This window comes from Aotus nancymaae, unplaced genomic scaffold (assembly GCF_030222135.1).
Source record: "Aotus nancymaae isolate 86718 unplaced genomic scaffold, 86718_ANA_hifiasm-v0.15.2.pri h1tg000041l, whole genome shotgun sequence".
Classification (NCBI taxonomy): domain Eukaryota; kingdom Metazoa; phylum Chordata; class Mammalia; order Primates; family Aotidae; genus Aotus; species Aotus nancymaae.
Window position 1 is genome coordinate 1798518 of NW_026988455.1, and position 17403 is coordinate 1815920.

Consider the following 17403-nt stretch of genomic DNA (forward strand, 5'->3'; position numbering starts at 1 on the left):
ATATTTGGAAGTGGATTAATTAGTAATAGGTGGTCTAAGCCATCCATCAATAAGTATTTTTAAAAACTGAGATATAATTCGCATACCATAAAGTTCACTCTTATATAGAATTTAGTTATTTTTAGTATACACCCCAAATCATACAACTGTCATCACTCCTTAATTCCCAAACATTTTTATCAGTTTCAAAAGAAATCTGTACACATTAGAATCACCTCACATCTCCCCTTCCCTGTCCCCTGATCTGCTTCCTGTCTCTATGGATTTACCTGTTCTGGATATTTCATACCAAAGGAATCATACAATATGTGGCTTTTTGTGACTGGTTTCTTTCACTTAGCATAATATTTTGAGGTTCATCCCTCCTTTATTGCTGAATAATTCTTTGACAATACCACATTTTGTTTATCTATTATCAATTGATGGGCATTTGGGTCATTTCCACTTTTCAGCTATTATGAATAATATTCTTTTAAATATTTGTGTACAAATATGTGTGTGGACATGTATTTTCAGTTCTCTTGGGTAGAGACCTAGATGTGGAATGGCCAGGTCATATGGTAGCTCTATGTTTAAGTTATTAAGGAACTTCCAGACTGTTTTCCAAGAGGGCTGCATCATTTGTCTTCCACCAGCAATGTTTGAGGCTCCAATTTCCCCGTATCTTTGCTAACACTTATTATTATCCATTTTTGTGATTATAGCCATCTATATTAGTTCATTCTCATGTTGCTGATAAAAACATACCTGAGACTAGGTGATTTAGAAATGAAAGAGGTTTAATTGACCCACAGTACTGCAGGGCTGGGGAGGCCTCAGGAAACTTATAATCACAATGGAAGGGGAAGCAAATGCATTGTTCTTCACATGGCGGCAGCAAGGAGAAGTGCCCAGCAAAAGGGGAAAAGCCCCTTATAAAACCATCAGATCTCGTGAGAACTCACTCACTATCACGAAAACAGCAGCATGGGGGTAACTGCCCTCATGATTCAATTACCTCCCACTGGGCACCCCCCCACGACATGTGGGGATTATGGGAACTACAATTTAAGATGAGATTTGGGTGGGGACACAAACAAACCATATCACCATCATAGTGCTAGTAAAATGCCATCTCATTGTGGTCTTGATTTGCATTTCTCTAACAATTAATGATGTTGAGCATCTTTTTAATGATTAGCCATTTGTATATTTTCTTTACAGAAATATCTATTCAAATCCTTTGTCCATTCTTAAATTGGGGCACCTTTTTATTGATAATTTTTAAGAGTTATTTATATATTCTGGATATTAAATCCTTATTAGATATAAGATTTTCAAGTATTTTCTCTCATTCTATGAGTTGTCTTTTCACTTTCTTGATAGTGTTCTTTGATGCAAAAAGTTTCGAATTTTGGTGATATTTATCTATTTTTCTTTTGTCTATTGTGCTTTTGCTATTATATCTCAGAAATCTTGTCCAAAATCCAAGTTCACGAAGATTTAATCCCATATTCTCTTCCTAGATTATTATAGTTTTAACACTTACATACAAGTCTATCACTCATTTTGTAGGCAAAGTGAGATAGGGACTAACTTTATTTTTTTGCATGTGAATATCCAACTGTCTCAGCACCATTTGTTGAAAAGCCTATTCTTTCCTCCATTCAGTTGTCTTGAAACCCTTATCAAAAATCAGTTGGCCATAGATATGTGGGTTTATTTCTAGAATCTCAATTCTTTTCCACTGATTTATGTGTCTTATCCTTATCCTCAGTCTCCATTTATCTATCTTTATCCCATGCTATTTTGATTACTGTAGCTTTGAAGTAAGTTTTGAAGTTTAGAAATGTGAGTCCTCCAACTTTGGTCTTTTTCAAAATTGTTTTGCCTATTCTGGGTCACTTGCATTATCATGTGAACTTTGGAATCTGCTTGTAAGTTTTGCTCAAAAAACCTACATATTGATAGGGATTGTGTTGAATCTGTAGATCAATCAAGGAGTATTGCCATCTTAATGTTATATCTTTTAATTTATGAACATAGAATGTCTTTCCTATTTGGGTCTTTAGTTTGTTTTAACGGTGTTTTGTAGTTTTCAATACACAGGTCTTGCACTTGTTAAATGTATCCCCAAACATTTAATTATTTTTGTTGCTATTGTAAATTGAACTCATTATCATCATCAAATTGTTTATAGATTGTATATAGAAATATAACTGATTTTTAATGTTGATTTTATACCTTCAAACTTGCTGGACGTGTTTAATAGATTTTTTTCAGTGCATAATCCATTAACTTTTCCACGTACAGGATCATATTGTCTGTGAATACAGAGAGTTTTGCTGCTTCTTTTACAATCTGGATGCCTTTTATTTCTTTTTCTTGCCTGGTTACTCTGGCTAGACTCTCCAGTATGCTGTTGATTGAAATGGCAAGAGTAGACATTCCATCTTATTCTTGAACTTAGGGGGAAAAACTGTAGTCTTTCATAATTAGTATGATATTAGCTGTGGGTTTTTCAGGGATGTTCTTTGTCAAATCGATAAATGTCCCTTCTGTTCCTTGTTTGTTGAGTACTTTTATTACACAATATCAAAGATTTTTATTATGTTAGATTTTATCAAATGCTTTTTCTGCCTCTATTGAGATAATAGTGAGCTTTTGGGTTTTTTAATTCTATTAATATAGTTCATTACATTGATTGATTTTTAATATTTTAAACTACCTTGTATTCCTGAGATAAATCCTTTTCATGTGTTTCTGGACTTAACATACTAGCACTTTTGAGAAGTTTTGTATCTATATTCCTAAAGGATATTGGCCTATAGTTTTTTTTCCTCTTGATGTCTTTGTGTAGTTTTGGTATCAGGATAATATCGGTGTCATAAAATGACTTGAGAAATCTTCCCTCCTCTTTTTTTAGAAGAGTTGGTGAAAGATTGGTGTTAATCTTCCTTAAATGATTTGTAGAATTCACTAATGAAGTCCTCTGGTTCTAGGCTTTTCTTTGTGGGAGGTTTGTTTATTTGATTTTTAATACTAGCTCAATCTCAATTTGTTATAGGTCTATTTATATTTACTATTTATGAATCAGTTTTGGTAGTTTGTGGCTTTCTAGGAATTTGTTCATTAATTTTATGACTGATCATCAAATTAAAATGCTTTTACTTCTGTGAGCTCAGTAATAATGTTTATTTTCATCCTGATTTTAATAATTTGGTTCTTTTTCTTGGTCATTCTACTTAATGGTTTGTCAATGTTATGATTTTTTTTCAAAGAACCAACTTTGGGTTTCACAGATTTTCTCTAGTTTTGGTGCTCTCCATTTCACTTATTTTGCTCTAATCTTTATTATTTCCTTCCTTGTATTTGTGTCATGTTTAGTTTAATCTTGTTTTTCTACTTTCTTAAGATGGAAAGTTAAATTATTAATTTGAGGTCTTTCTCTTTTTTTAATATTTATAGTTATAAGTTTCTCTATATTTTCACTACATTCCATAAGTTTTATGTTGTGATTTGGTTTTCCTTCATCTCAAGGTATTCCAACATCCCTGTAATTTCTTCTTTGACCCACTGATTATTAAGAAGTGTATTGTTTAGGATAATAGCTGCCAGCTGCATATATGTTGCTGAAAGGACATGATTTTGATCTTTATTTATGGTTGTGTTGTATTCCATGTTGTGGCTATATATATCTCACATTTTCTTTATCCACTCCACTGTTGATGGGCACCTAGGTTTATTTCACATCTTTGCTTGCTATTTATTGTGAATAGCTCTGTAATGAGTGAACGTACATGTCCATGTGGTTGTTTTTTTTTTTTTTTTTTTTTTTTTTTTGGTAGACAATTTATTTTCCTTTGGATCTATATCCAGCAATGGGTTTCCTGGGTCCAATGGTAGTTCTGTTTTTAGTTCTTCAAGAAATCTCCAAACTGGTTTCCACAGTGACTGAATTAATTTGCATTACCACCAACACTGTATAAGCATTCCCTTTTTTCCACAGCCTCACCAGCACCTGTTATTTTTTGACTTTTTAATGACAATCATTCTGACTGGTATGAAAGATGGTATCTCATTGTGCTAGTGTTGATGCGCATTTTTTAAATGGGTTTTGTTGGCTACTTGTCTATCTTCTTTTGAAAAGTGTCTGTTCATGTCCTTTGCCCATTTTTAAAATGGGGTTGTTTTTTCCTTGTTGATTTATTTAAGTTCGTTATAGGTTCTGAATATTAGACCTTTGTTGGATACATAGTTTGTGAATATTCTCTCTCATTCTGTGGGTTGTCTGTTTACTCTGCCTGTAGTTTCTTTTGCTGTGCAGAAGCTCTTTAGTTTAATTAGGTCTCATTTATCAATTTTTGTTTTTGCTGTAACTGCTTTTGGAGACTTAGGCATAAATTCTTGGCCAAGGTTAATATTGAGAAGGGTACTTCCTAGGTTTTCTTCTAGAATTTTTATAGTTTGAGGTTTTACATTTAACTTTTTAATTCAACTTGAGTTAATTTTTATATGGTAAAAGGTAGGGGTCCTATTTCATTCTTCTACATATGGCTACCAGTTATCCCACCACCATTTATTGAATAAGGAGTCCTTACCCCATTATTCATTTTTGTCAGCTTCATTGAAGATCCAACTATTGCATGGTCTCACTTATAAATGGAGCTAAACGTTGAGTACACATGGACATAAAGATAGGAGCATAGACACTGGAGACTATTGCAGGGAGGGAGGAAGGAGGAAACGGGCTAAAAATTACCTATCAGGTGCTATGCTCGCTACCTGAGTGCAGGATCATCCACGCCCCAAACCTCAGCAACATGCAATATATTCCTCAAACAAATCTGCACTTATACCCCCAAATCTAAAATAAAAGTTGAAATTTGTAAAAAGATATATATTTGATCTACAATTTTTGTGAATTCCCCAGATTTTCTTATATTACTGATCTCTAATTCCTCAAATTTTCTTGTATTACTGATCTCTAATTTCATTCCAGTGTGTTGGATGAGCATATTTTGTTGTATGCTTTCAGTCATTTAAAATTTATTATGACTTGTTTTGTGACCTAACATAGTGTCTATCCTGGACAACATTCCATGTCCAGTTGAGAAGAATGTGTAGTCTGTTGCTGGGTTCAGTGTTCTATAAATGTTTGTTAGTTCTAGTTGTTCATAGTGTTGTTCAAGTCTTCTTTTTCTTTGCTGATTTCTTTCTAGTTGTTGCATTCATTATTGAAGGTGAGGTACTGATATCTTAAATTATTATTATTATTGTTATTATTATTTGAGACAGAGTCTTGCTGTGTCACCCAGGCTGGAGTGCAGGGATGCGATCTCAGCTCACTGCAACCTCTGACTCCCAACTTCAAGTGATTCTTCTGCCTCAGCCTCCCAAGTAGCTAGGACTACAGGCACCCACCATCATGCCTGGGTAAGTTTTGTATTTTTAGTAGAGACGGGGTTTCACTATGTTGGCAAGGCTGGTCTTGAACTCCTGACCTTGTGATCTGCCCACCTTGGCCTCCCAAAGCACTGGGATTACAGGCATGAGCCACTGCACCTGGCCATCTTCAAATATTATTGTTGAAATGTGTATCTCTCTCTTGGATTCTGTCAGTTTTTCTTGATATATTTTGGGACTCTATTTTTTTTTTTTTTTTTTTTGTATTAAAGGGGTTCTTTTTATTTTTCTCAGATTATGTTTTTTTTTTTTATTATTGCATTTTAGGTTTTGGGGTACATGTGAAAAACATGGAAAGTTGTTGCATAGGTGCATTCATGGCAGTGTGATTTGCTGCCTCCCTCCCCCTCACCCATATCTGGCATTTCTCCCCATGCTATCCCTCCCAAACCTCCCCCACCCCGCTGTCCCCCCCACTCCCCCGCAACAGACCCCCGTGTATAGTGCTCCCCTCCCTGTGTCCATGTGTTCTCATTGTTCAACACCCTCCTATGAGTGAGAACATGTGGTGTTTGGTTTTGTGTTCTTGTGTCAGTTTGCTGAGAATGATGGTTTCCAGGTCCAACCCAAATGCCCATCGATGATAGACTGGACAGGAAAAATGTGGCACATATACACCATGGAATATTATGCAGCCATTAAAAATGAGGAGTTCGCGTCCTTTGTAGGGACATGGGACTCTATTGTTAAATAAATATTTGCTTACACTTATTATGCCTTCTTGATGGACTGATAATTTCATCATTATAAAATATTCTTCTTTGTCTCCAGCAACAATTTTTCCTTAAAGTCTAATTTCTGTAATGTCTTAGTCCTTTTAGACCTGGGTCCTAGACTGTGTGAACCAAAAAAAAAGAAAAGAAAGAAAGGAAAAAAAAACATAAAACATCAGAGAAAAATGTCTCCAAAGATGTTAAATTTATTTGAGAATTAGAATGAGGATTATAAGATACACATCTATGCCAAGCCACATATATGCCTGAAGAGGAGGAGAGTAAAAAAAAACTTTGATTGGCAAAAGAGAAGTTCACATAAACTACTTGGAAACAGAGTTTATTGGTTTTGAATACTCAAATGCACAGTTGACAGTTCATTGGTGGAGATGCTATTACTGGGCAGGTGTTCTTTTGAGAGTGTCTTATCTAAATTTCCACAACCCTAAAGAAATGACCCTCGTGAGGTCATTTCAGAAAGTTGTTGAAGCAGACTTTATCTTAGAAATGCAAGCATTAACTCTCCTCCTTCATTCTCTCGGGCTTTATTTCTTTAGGGTCTGACAAAAAAAGTGATTTCATCCTAGTATCTGCAATGTTCACAACTAAGTAGCTTATAATCAAGAGAAGCTTAATTATCACAGTTCTAGAGGCTAGAAAGTCCAAGATCAAGGCACCAGCAGACTCAGTGTCTGCTGAGAGTCTACTTCTTGGTTTGAAATAGAAAACTGTCTTCTTGCTGTGTCTTCACATAGTGGAAAATGTGAGGGGGTTCTCTCTGTGGTCTCTTTTTTAAGGGCATTGATTCCATTCATGAAGATGCTACCCTCATGCTATGATACCTCTCAAAGGCCCTATCTCTTGATACCATAACCTTGAGGGTTAGGATTTCAAAATATAAATTTGGAGGGAACATAAGCATTTAGTCCATTGCACCTGATATTACTATAGTTGCTTCAGCTCTGTTTTTATTACTATTTGCATGATGTATCTTTTTTCATCCTTTTACTTTCAACCTATGACTTTAAATCTAAAGTATATCTCCTGTAGACAGCACACAGTTGGTTCATGTTTTAATTTATTCTGCCAATTCTCTGCCTTCTGATTGGACTGCTTAATCTATTAATTTTAATGTAATTACTGATAAGATAGGATTCACATCTGCCATTTTGCTATTTGTTTTCCGTATGTCTTATGCCTTCCTTTCTTACTTTATCCCTCCATCCCTTCATACTTTTGTGTTAAGTAGATACTTTTTATTGTACCATTTTAATTCCTTTATACTATATTTTAAAATTATTTTTTAGTGGTTGTCCAAGGGATTAGAATTAACATCTTAATTTATAACAATGATGTTCAGATTAATACCAGTATGATTTTATTAGCAAACAAAAAACTTTGTTCATGTATAGCTTTATTCTCTTCTCTCTTTTTTGTGCTGTTATTTTCACAGAAATTACATATGCATATGTTGTATGCCCATTAATATGGATTTTTAATTATTGAATTAGACAGCTGCCTTTAAAAACCAGATGGGAAAAAAATGACTTCCAAACAAAAAATACATCTTGTATATTTTCCTATTTAGTTTGACTTTATAAGGGTTTTTTATTTCTTCATGTGGATTGATATAACTAGTATCTGTCCATTTTAGTATGGACGATTCCCTTCAGTATATTTTGTAGGGCATATCTTCTAACAACAGATTCTCAGTTTTTATTTATCTGGGGATATCTTAATTTTTTCTTCATTTTTGAAGGATATTTTTTCCAGATAAAGAATTCTTAGTTGATAGAAAATGTTTGTTTTCTTTCAGAATTTTCAATAAGTCATTCCATTGTCTTTTGGCCTCCCTGGTTTCTGATGAGACAACAGCCATCCATCTTTTTGAGACTAACTTGGACACCATGAATCACTTCTGTCTTGCTGCTTTGTCTTCTGACAGTTTAATTATGTATCTAGATGTGGATCTCTTTGAGTTTATCCTACTTGGACTTTGTTCAACTTCTTTGATGCATATATTAATGATTTTCAACAAATTTGAGAAGTTTTGAGACATTTCTTAAATATGCTCTCTGCCCCTTTCTCTTTCTCCTTCTCTCCTTGACCTCCTGTTATGCATATGCTAGCATGGTTGATTGCGTCCACCTGTTTCTGAGGCTTTGTTCATTTTCTTTATATTTTTTCTCTTTCTGTTCTTCAGGCTGAATAATCACAATTGATTTATTTTCAAGTTTGCTGACTCTTCTACCTGCTCAAATATGCTGTTGATTCAAGTAAATTTTTCATTTTAGTTATTGTAATTTTTAACTTCAGAATTTCTATTTGGTTTTTTATCATTTCTATCATCATCAATATTCTGTATTTGTTAAGATGTCACTTTCACATTTTCTTTTAGTTCTTTAGACATTATTTCCTTTAGTTCTTTGTATATATTTTAAATAGCTGATTCAAAATCTTTGTCTGATAAGGCTAATGTTTGGGCTTCCTTAAGGGAAAGTTTCTAATCATCTCTCATTTATATACCACACTTTCTTGGGGTTTTTGTGCACATCCAATAATTTTTTTGTTGCAAACTGGACATTTCAAATAACATAATACAAAAATTCTGGAAACCAGATTATCTCCCTTCATCAATATTTATTGTTGTTTGTTTGATAACCTTTCTAACTAATTCTGTAAAGTCCATATTATTTGTTGTGTATGGCCACTGAAGTCTCTGCTTAGTTACCTCAGTGGTCAGCCATTGTTTGGAAATAAACTTCCTTAGATGCCTGGAACCAGTAAGTCTCCCAGTCTTTGCCTAGGGGCTCTATATGCTTGTTGGTGGCATGCCTTTACCATTCGTCCTAAAAGTTACAACTCCACTTTTATCTTCACTTCTTGTTTGTACAGAGCATCAAAGTTAGCCAGAAAACCACAGAAAAAAAATTAAAAAACAATATTCTGGGAATGGGATTTGGAAGAACCCCATACTCCCATTGCTAGTGCCCACCAGGTCTGCTTTTTAGCATCATTGTGGGCTGTTGGTTTTTAAGACTACCATATAGCTGTTAAGAGGGATGAAAACGGTCCATATTAAAATGCCACAAAGCCTGCTGTTCTTACTGCGATTTGTCCATTTTTCTTAAATGCTTACCTGAATTGCTGCAAATCTCGTTAATTTTTAGAGTTCTAAAAAAGCTGATTCTGACCATTTCTGCCAGTGTTCCTTTTGCTTTTACAGAGGAGATAATTTTCAGAGGTCCTTTTTTCATTTTTTTCACTAACAAACATTTTAAGTTTTTTGTTTTGTTTTGTTTTGTTTGAGACCGAGTCTTGCTTGATTACCCAGGCTGCAGTGCAGTGGCACAATCCTGGCTCACTGCAGCTCCGACCTTCTGGGCTCAAGTGATCCTTTCACCTCAGTCTCCTGAGTAGCTGGGACTGTAGTCATGTGCCATTATGCCAGGCTAATTTTTTTTTTTTTTGGAGAGATGGGATTTTACCATACCCAGGTTGGTCTCAAAATGTTGAGCAATCCACCCACTACAACCTCCCAAAGTGCTGGGATTACAGGCATGAGCCACTACTCCCAGCCCTATTTTTAACATTTTTAATAAGTTATCAGCATTTAATCATAACGTGACATTTGCATGTCACTTTATACTTTATAAAACTCATTTGCATCAGGACATTGGTTTTTATTCTAACTTTATAGATGAAGAAACTTATTTGGTACATGATCACAATCAGATAGCTGACTAGCAGTGGGACTGTGCCTTCATTACAGAGCATGTGTCAAGCCTGGCTCTATTTATCATGTGGTGCTCAATATATGGCACTGCTCTGATGAGTCTGAATCATGCAGATGAAATAGGATTAATATAGAGATGAATCAAAGTATTTGGTTCTAAACTATTCTTCACAAACTCTAAGAGGTATATTTTCTGAGAAAGAGATAATTTAGTGCTTGTGTAGTCAAGGAAGCTTTAAGAAAATAATGTGGAAGGGTAGGTAGACTTTAAATAGACAAAAAAAGGAGGGGAAAAGATATAAGGCAAAGGAATATCATGGGTCTGCAGAACATTTTTCCTAGTCTGGCAAGGAGACCTAAACAGATAGTGAGCACTGCTCTTCCTACAATTTCTCATTTCATTCTTTCCACTAAATTTGTAGATTCTTATTCCCACTTTATAAAAATGATGGAAAAAGTGAGACTTAGAGCTACAATTGGCAGAGATCACACAACTATTAAGTAATTGTTCCAGATGTCATTCTGACTCTGTAGCAAAACTACCTGTGTTCAAATCCAGCTCTTCAACTTGTTTTCTGAGTGACTATGGGCAAATGAATTAACCTTCTTGTTCTTAGTTTCATAATCTATAAAGTGGAGATAATAGGAGCATCTGCTTCCTAAGGCTGTTGGGAAAATTAACAGAATTAATGAATTAAATACTTTAATATGTTTATATATTACTTTTGGAATAATCTTACAATAATCTAAAAATTTATTATTAGAATAGAAAATGTATATATAACAATAAATACATATATTATTTACATATACTATAAAATTTTAATTTCAAAATGTTAATTACATGTATCAGGAAAGTGCCTGGCACATAGAAATTTCTCTAGGTCAGGAGCAATGGTTCATATCTGTAATCCCAGCCCTTTGGGAGGTCAAAGCAGTAGGATCAAATGAGCCCAGGAGTTCAAGAACAGCCTGAGCAAAACACAGAGACCCCAGCTCTACAAATTTTTTTTGAATTTTTTTAAATTGTATTTTAGGTTTTGGGGTACATGTGAAGAACATGCAAAATTGTTGCATAGGTACACACTTGGCAGTGTGATTTGCTGCCTTCCTCCCCATCACCTATATCTGGCATTTCTCCCCATGCTCTCTCTCCCCAACTCCCCACCCCGCACTGTCCCTCCCCTATTTCCCCCCAACAGACCCCAGTGTATAGTGCTCCCCTCCCTGTGTCCATGCGTTCTCATTGTTCAACACCCACCTATGAGTGAGAACATGTGGTGTTTGATTTTCTGTTCTTGTGTCAGTTTGCTGAGAATGATGGTTTCCAGGTTCATTCATGTCCCTACAAAGGACACGAACTCATCGTTTTTGATGGCTGCATAACATTCCATGGTGTATATGTGCCACATTTTCCCTGTCCAGTCTATCATCGATGGGCATTTGGGTTGGTTCCAGGTCTTTGCTATGGTAAACTGTGCTGCAATGAACATTTGTGTGCATGTTCCTTATAGTAGAACGATTTATAATCCTTTGGATATATACCCAGTAATGCGATTGCTGGGTGAAATGGAATTTCTATTTCCTGATACCAAAACCCAGCAGAGACTCAACAAGAAAAGAAAACTACAGGCCAATATCCATGATGAACATAGATGCAAAAATCTTCAATAAAATACTGGCAAGCCGATTGAAACAGCACATCAAAAAGCTTATCCACTATGATCAAGTAGGATTCATCCCGGGGATGCAAGGCTGGTTCAACATACGCAAGTCTATAAACATAATTCACCACATAAACAGAACCAAAGACAAAAACCACATGATTATCTCAATTGATGCAGAGAAGGCCTTCGACAAAATTCAACAGCCCTTTATGCTAAAAACCCTCAATAAACTAGATAATGACGGAACGTATCTCAAAATAATAAAAGCTATTTACAACAAACCAACAGCCAATATCATACTGAATGGGCAAAAACTGGAAGCATTCCCTTTGAAATCTGGCACTAGACAAGGATGCCCTCTCTCACCACTCCTATTGAGTATAGTACTGGAAGTTCTAGCCAGAGCAATCAGACAAGAAAAAGAAATAAAGGGTATTCAAATAGGAAAGGAGGAAGTCAAATTGTCTCTATTTGCAGACGACATGATTGTATATCTAGAAGACCCCATCATCTCAGCCCAAAATCTCCTGAAACTGATAAGCAACTTCAGCAAAGTCTCAGGATACAAAATCAATGTGCAAAAATCACAAGCATTCCTATACACCAATAACAGACTTAAAGAGAGCCAAATCAAGAATGAACTGCCATTCACAATTGCTACAAAGAGAATAAAATACCTAGGAATACAACTAACAAGGAACGTGAAGGACCTCTTCAAGGAGAACTACAAACCACTGCTCAACGAAATAAGAGAGGACACAAACAGATGGAGAAACATTCCATGTTCATGGTTAGGAAGATACAAATTTTTTTTTTAAAAAAATTAGGCGGGCATGGTGGCACACACCTGTAGTTCCAGCTCCTTGGAAGGCTGAGGTTGCATGAGTCACAAAGCAAGACCTGATCTAAAAAAAAAAAAAAAAAAAAGGGAAAGAAGGAGGGGAGGGGAGGGGAGGGCATTCTCTAGACAATAACACTATACCCCTTCCTATGACACAGTACCTACCCAAGAGAGATTTACAATCCATGTAGTCTTCCAAATATAGTCCTTCTCTTAGATCCTAGAAATTATATTTATCCAATGCCTCTTACATTTTTCATTTTTTCAATTCTGACCCTATAGCAATGGCTCAAGTATGAATTACTTCTCACCTCGACAATTATGTTAGTTTCCTCCATTGTCAAGTTGCTATCTTCTTTTTTCTAATAAATGAGTATCTCATTTTCTTATACTCATTTTGTATAGAATTTGACCTCAGTAGTTTTCTGTTATTAATTTTTATGTGAATTTGATTGGCCAACTTTGTTTTCATGAATGTGTAGAATAAAGAACTTCAGGTAGTTCTTTAAACTTCACAAAGGTCCTTCTTGTTGTTTTCAGTTAATGTTAAAAAATATATAAAGGCTTGCCTTCTGTGACATTCTGGCTTTCTTCCTCCCACTCCACTTTTATCTGAACCTTCATTTCTTTTTGATTCCATTCCCAGCACTTTCTCCTGGAGTCAGCCGTTGAACTGGAAGGGAGCCCTGATGGGTCAGTTTGAAGAGTTTATGAGGGGCTAGATTTCCCCAGTCCCCTAGGCCCTCACCATGGGCCCCTTGCACTCTCCTATTATTAGCGAGGATCTGAACATTCCCAATGTCAGCTGTTGGCTTCACATCCCTCTTTTCCCATGTTTTCTGTTGAATATCTGTTCAGGTTCTTTCTCTTTTCAAGTTTTGATGCCTTCTTGCTTCTTTCTGCCTCCTTTCTCACAGAGCACACAGGACTCAAGCTTTGTAGCAGTTGGTGGTTTATTCCACCTGTTTGTATTTTGAGGGTCATAGGGAGATCCTGTCATGCAGTTTTGTTATAACTATTGATCATGATCATGAAATTTTGGTTTTGCTAGCTAGGCACTCTCTGTTTTTGTTTGTTTTGAGACGGAGTCTCGCTCTGTTGCCCAGCTGGCATGCAGTGGTGTGATCTTGGCTCACTGTAACCTCTGCCTCCTGGGTTCAAGTGATTCTCCTGCCTCAGTTTCCTGAGTAACTGGGATTACAGGCATGCATCATTCCGCCCAGCTAATTTCTGTATTTTTAGTAGAGATGAGGTTTCACCATGTTGGCCAGACTGGTCTTGAACTCCTGATCTCAGTCAATCTGCCCACCTCGGCCTCCCAAAGTTCTGGGATTACAGGCATGAGCCACTGCGCCTGGCCCACTCTCTGTTTTAATGTGGTGATTTAGGAAGACAAAATCTATCCTGCCACTGGTACTGCCATTTATCCAGAATCCTCTGTGTTAAACATTCCAAATGTGCTAGATTTTGTGCAAAGTTCCCAAGAAAGAGAACAGTTTAGTAAAGAAGCCAGAGAAGCAGACCACAATTAGGGTGCACTAAGCTCTGTGCACAGATACTATGTGTGCAAGAAGAGGGTTGCCTGGTTTTGTGAGATAATGAGGAGGAGAACAGGAAAAACTTTCTGGAAGAGGTAATACCAGAGCTGAGCTTTGAAGGACCATTTTAAGTTAGCTAGGATGACTGAGTCAGGAAGTCTCTTCTAAGCCAAGGAAATCACATGGGCAAAGGAGTGGAAGCTTGAGATAATAGAACATAGTTGGATACCGTATGTTGAACTATGGATGTACAGGGACCCAAGAGCAGGGTTCTTAGGAGAAATGATAAGATATGAGCCTAGAAAGATGAGTGGGGCAAGTCATGAAAGCTGAGGTTGTAAGGTGTGGAAATGCAGGCAGCATCAGTTATAAACAAGAGACCTTGTCTTACAGTGCGCCCTGCTCTGCCTTGTTGCTCAAAGAAATCATTCCAACTGCGATCCCCACATCTTCCAGTCTAAATAAATCCCTGTGGTTCATTCTAATCTTTGACTATCCAACTAATTTGGCTATTGGTTCATTTTTTAGATTTTTGCCCCAACTCTTTTCTGTACAATCTCGGTCCCCAGCCTCTTTCTGACTACTTGTTATACTTTGGGCAGTTCTGCTGACTTCCCACTGTTCCATCCCAGCTCCATCAGCCCTGACTCTAAGACAATTTCCCACCTGGATTTTGGAATCATTACACCCCTCATTAAGGTATTCCTTTGTTTATAGATCAACTACTATTAAGCACTTAAAATGTACCAAAAAAATGAATATCAAATTTTTTGTCTTAGTTTGGAATCTCTCCTAACTTAGCTATTGAGACAAGTGTTAGGGTGCAGTTAGTTTATTCGGGAAGTGACCCTAGAAAGCACAGGAGGAGGATGGGGGTGGGGAAGCATGAGAGGGAAGGAATAAAAGCTAGCAAAGGATGCATTAATGAGTGTGTCATTGTGGACAACTTGGGCTCAGTTCCTCTGGTTATCCTCTAAGAAATCAAGCCTCAAAAATAGTCTTAACAAGGGCCAAGAAGCTGTGGTATTTTCCCACAGATTTCTCTTTCTCATTGGTTGAGATTTGTCCTGGAAGCAATACATTCTTGGAACTTCTGAGTTGTCCTGCAGCCGTGCAGAGCAAGTTCCCATGGCACTGGAGAACCCTCAGGCAGCAAAGCAGGTGGATCAACGTCTGAGCTAAGAAGGTGTCAGCGTGCTCTGTAACTATCATCTGAAGTTGCAGAAAAGCTCAGAAGTCAGCAAGAGGATGTAGGGCAGGGTATCGCACTGTTTGCTAAATAGTTCTTGCTTTCAAGAGGCTTTCTTCTAGAAGGCAGAGACAGGCATGTGAACAAATACAGTGTTGTAGTGTTGTGAGTGCTATGGTAGGAGAATATACAGAGTATGTGTGGGAAGAGGTACAATGGAGGAAGTGGTGTATTCTACCTGGAAAGGAGTGGCAAAATTTCCCAAGAAAAGTCACCCATAGACTCCACTCTGTCCTACTTGGCCTAATCTCTCAACTGAGACACAAACTGATTTGACCAGTTGAGGTGAGTGGACAGGGAAGATGACAATAAAACACTTCTATGATCCAGTCTGTACTTTGGTGAGCCGGTCTTCCAACAGTGTGGAGGATAGGCTGGAGCAGAACAAGACCAGAGGATTCATTAGGAAACTTTATAGAAAGCCATGCAAGACAGTCTGAGAGCCTGGATTATATTTGTGGCAGTGGGGCTGGAGAGAAGAGAACACATTCTAGAAGAATAAAGGCAACAGGATTGAGAGAACATGTTAATGGATTGCATACAAGCGTTGTAGGAGAGAGAAGAGTTTAAAGATGTTTCTGGATAAAGTGACTGGGTTATGGTGATGCCATTTAGGGAGATGGGGATACAGGAGGAAGAAAGGCTTTCAGGAAGGAGGGCAAACTTCTATGTGAATAAGCTGAGGTGCTCATGGGACATTCATATAGGGACTGTTACCACAGCCTGACAGAAATTAGAAAAGGTGAAGGAAAATGTGGCCAAAGAATCTGGAATTCAAAGGAATGAGGGTTGAAAAAATAGTGAGGACTCAGAAAAGTCCCAGAGATGCAGGTAGGAAAGGAGACATAAAAGAATGAGCCTTTGAAAATAGAGCCACAAAAGAAATTCGCTTCTCACGAGAGAGACAGTAAAACAACTTGCAGTTGGGCCCTAAAGGAGAAGCAAATGGAGAAGGTGAGGGTAGAAGGATCCTGTTATTAATCACAGACTTTCCCCAGGATTCTAAAGAGAAACTTATGAGAAGTTGTGTAGGCATATTTGCTAAGCCCATCCCCAATTGATGGGAAGAGGAAAACACAGATGGAGTGTATTTCCAACTCACTATAAATAAGCAACACTTTCCATCCGTACCATAAGCTAAATGATCTCACTTTATCATTATTATTATTTACTTTGAGACAGGATTTCACTTTATGGCTGATACTGGAGTGCAGTGGCTCAGTCATGCTCACTTCAGCCTCAACTTCCCAGGCTCCAGCCATCCTCCCACCTCAGTCTCCCAAGTAGCTGGAACCATAGGCACATGCCACCATGCCTGGCTAATTTTTGTATTTTTGGCAGAGAACGGGGTTTCGCCATGTTGCCCAGGTTGGTCTGGAACTCATGAGCTCAAGCTCATCCTGCCTTGGCCTCCCAAAGTGCTAGGATTACACGTGTGAGCCACCACACCCAGCCCTAACTTCACTTTCTGTAGGTCACATGATGGACCATATTTCAGAACAGCTGTTATCGGATGGTGGACAAAGGGCCAGAATGAAGGACACGGTGTGTTTTGAGGTAGAGAATTGTTTGCTGAGAAAAGATGAAACAGATCAAGAGGAATTATTCATTCATAAGCTCCTCTAGGTGTTCCAAGGAATGTATACAAAGCTCTTTTCCTCAGAATATTGGCTCATCCCCAGCGAAAGGATGATTCAAGATAATAAATGATTATAGTATTGGTCAGTAATGACTCTAAGACTTCATAAAGGAAAACGTTATGAATGATAAAATACACAGAAGAAAGTCTTTGATAAAAGGGAGGAAATTACACTGGTGGAGGGGAGTGAGATAAGAGAGCATTCTTGGCAGGGCAACAGTGTGAACAGGTGTAGAGTTAGGAGTGACAATGCATTCTCAGGAGAATAACTTAGAATCCCAGCTGGGGAATGTGGGCATGAGATTGGAGAGATAAACTGGGTCTTGCTCCCTGATGGCCTTTAATGCTGGGTGCAGAAAGTGGATTGATCTGGTAGGTAACAGAAGACATTGTAAATGGAGCAGGAGAATGGCAGGATAAGAGTGACATTAGAGAAATACTGTTCTGGATTCTTAAAGAAACCAGTTAAGCCAGTGGCTCGCAACATACCTGGGGCACTGACTGCCGAGGCAGATTGAATAATGGCCTCCAAAAGATATTAACATTCTAATTCCTGGAACCCATGAATGTTACCG

At 37.4% G+C, this 17403-nt stretch overlaps 1 protein-coding gene across 2 annotated transcripts in view; it reads right to left on the reverse strand.

The window, feature by feature from the left end:
• ALDH1A2 (aldehyde dehydrogenase 1 family member A2) overlaps positions 1-13296 on the reverse strand; it is a 160060-nt gene extending 146764 nt beyond the window's left edge. Inside the window, exon 1 of one of the 2 annotated variants that reach the window (XM_021666206.2) lies at positions 12714-13294. The gene's annotated coding sequence lies outside the window, so the exon portion shown is untranslated. Of the gene's footprint in view, positions 1-12713 lie in introns of both variants that reach the window. The other variant, XM_064361343.1, reaches the window with a different exon arrangement.
• Between the last annotated feature and the right edge of the window lie 4107 nt (positions 13297-17403).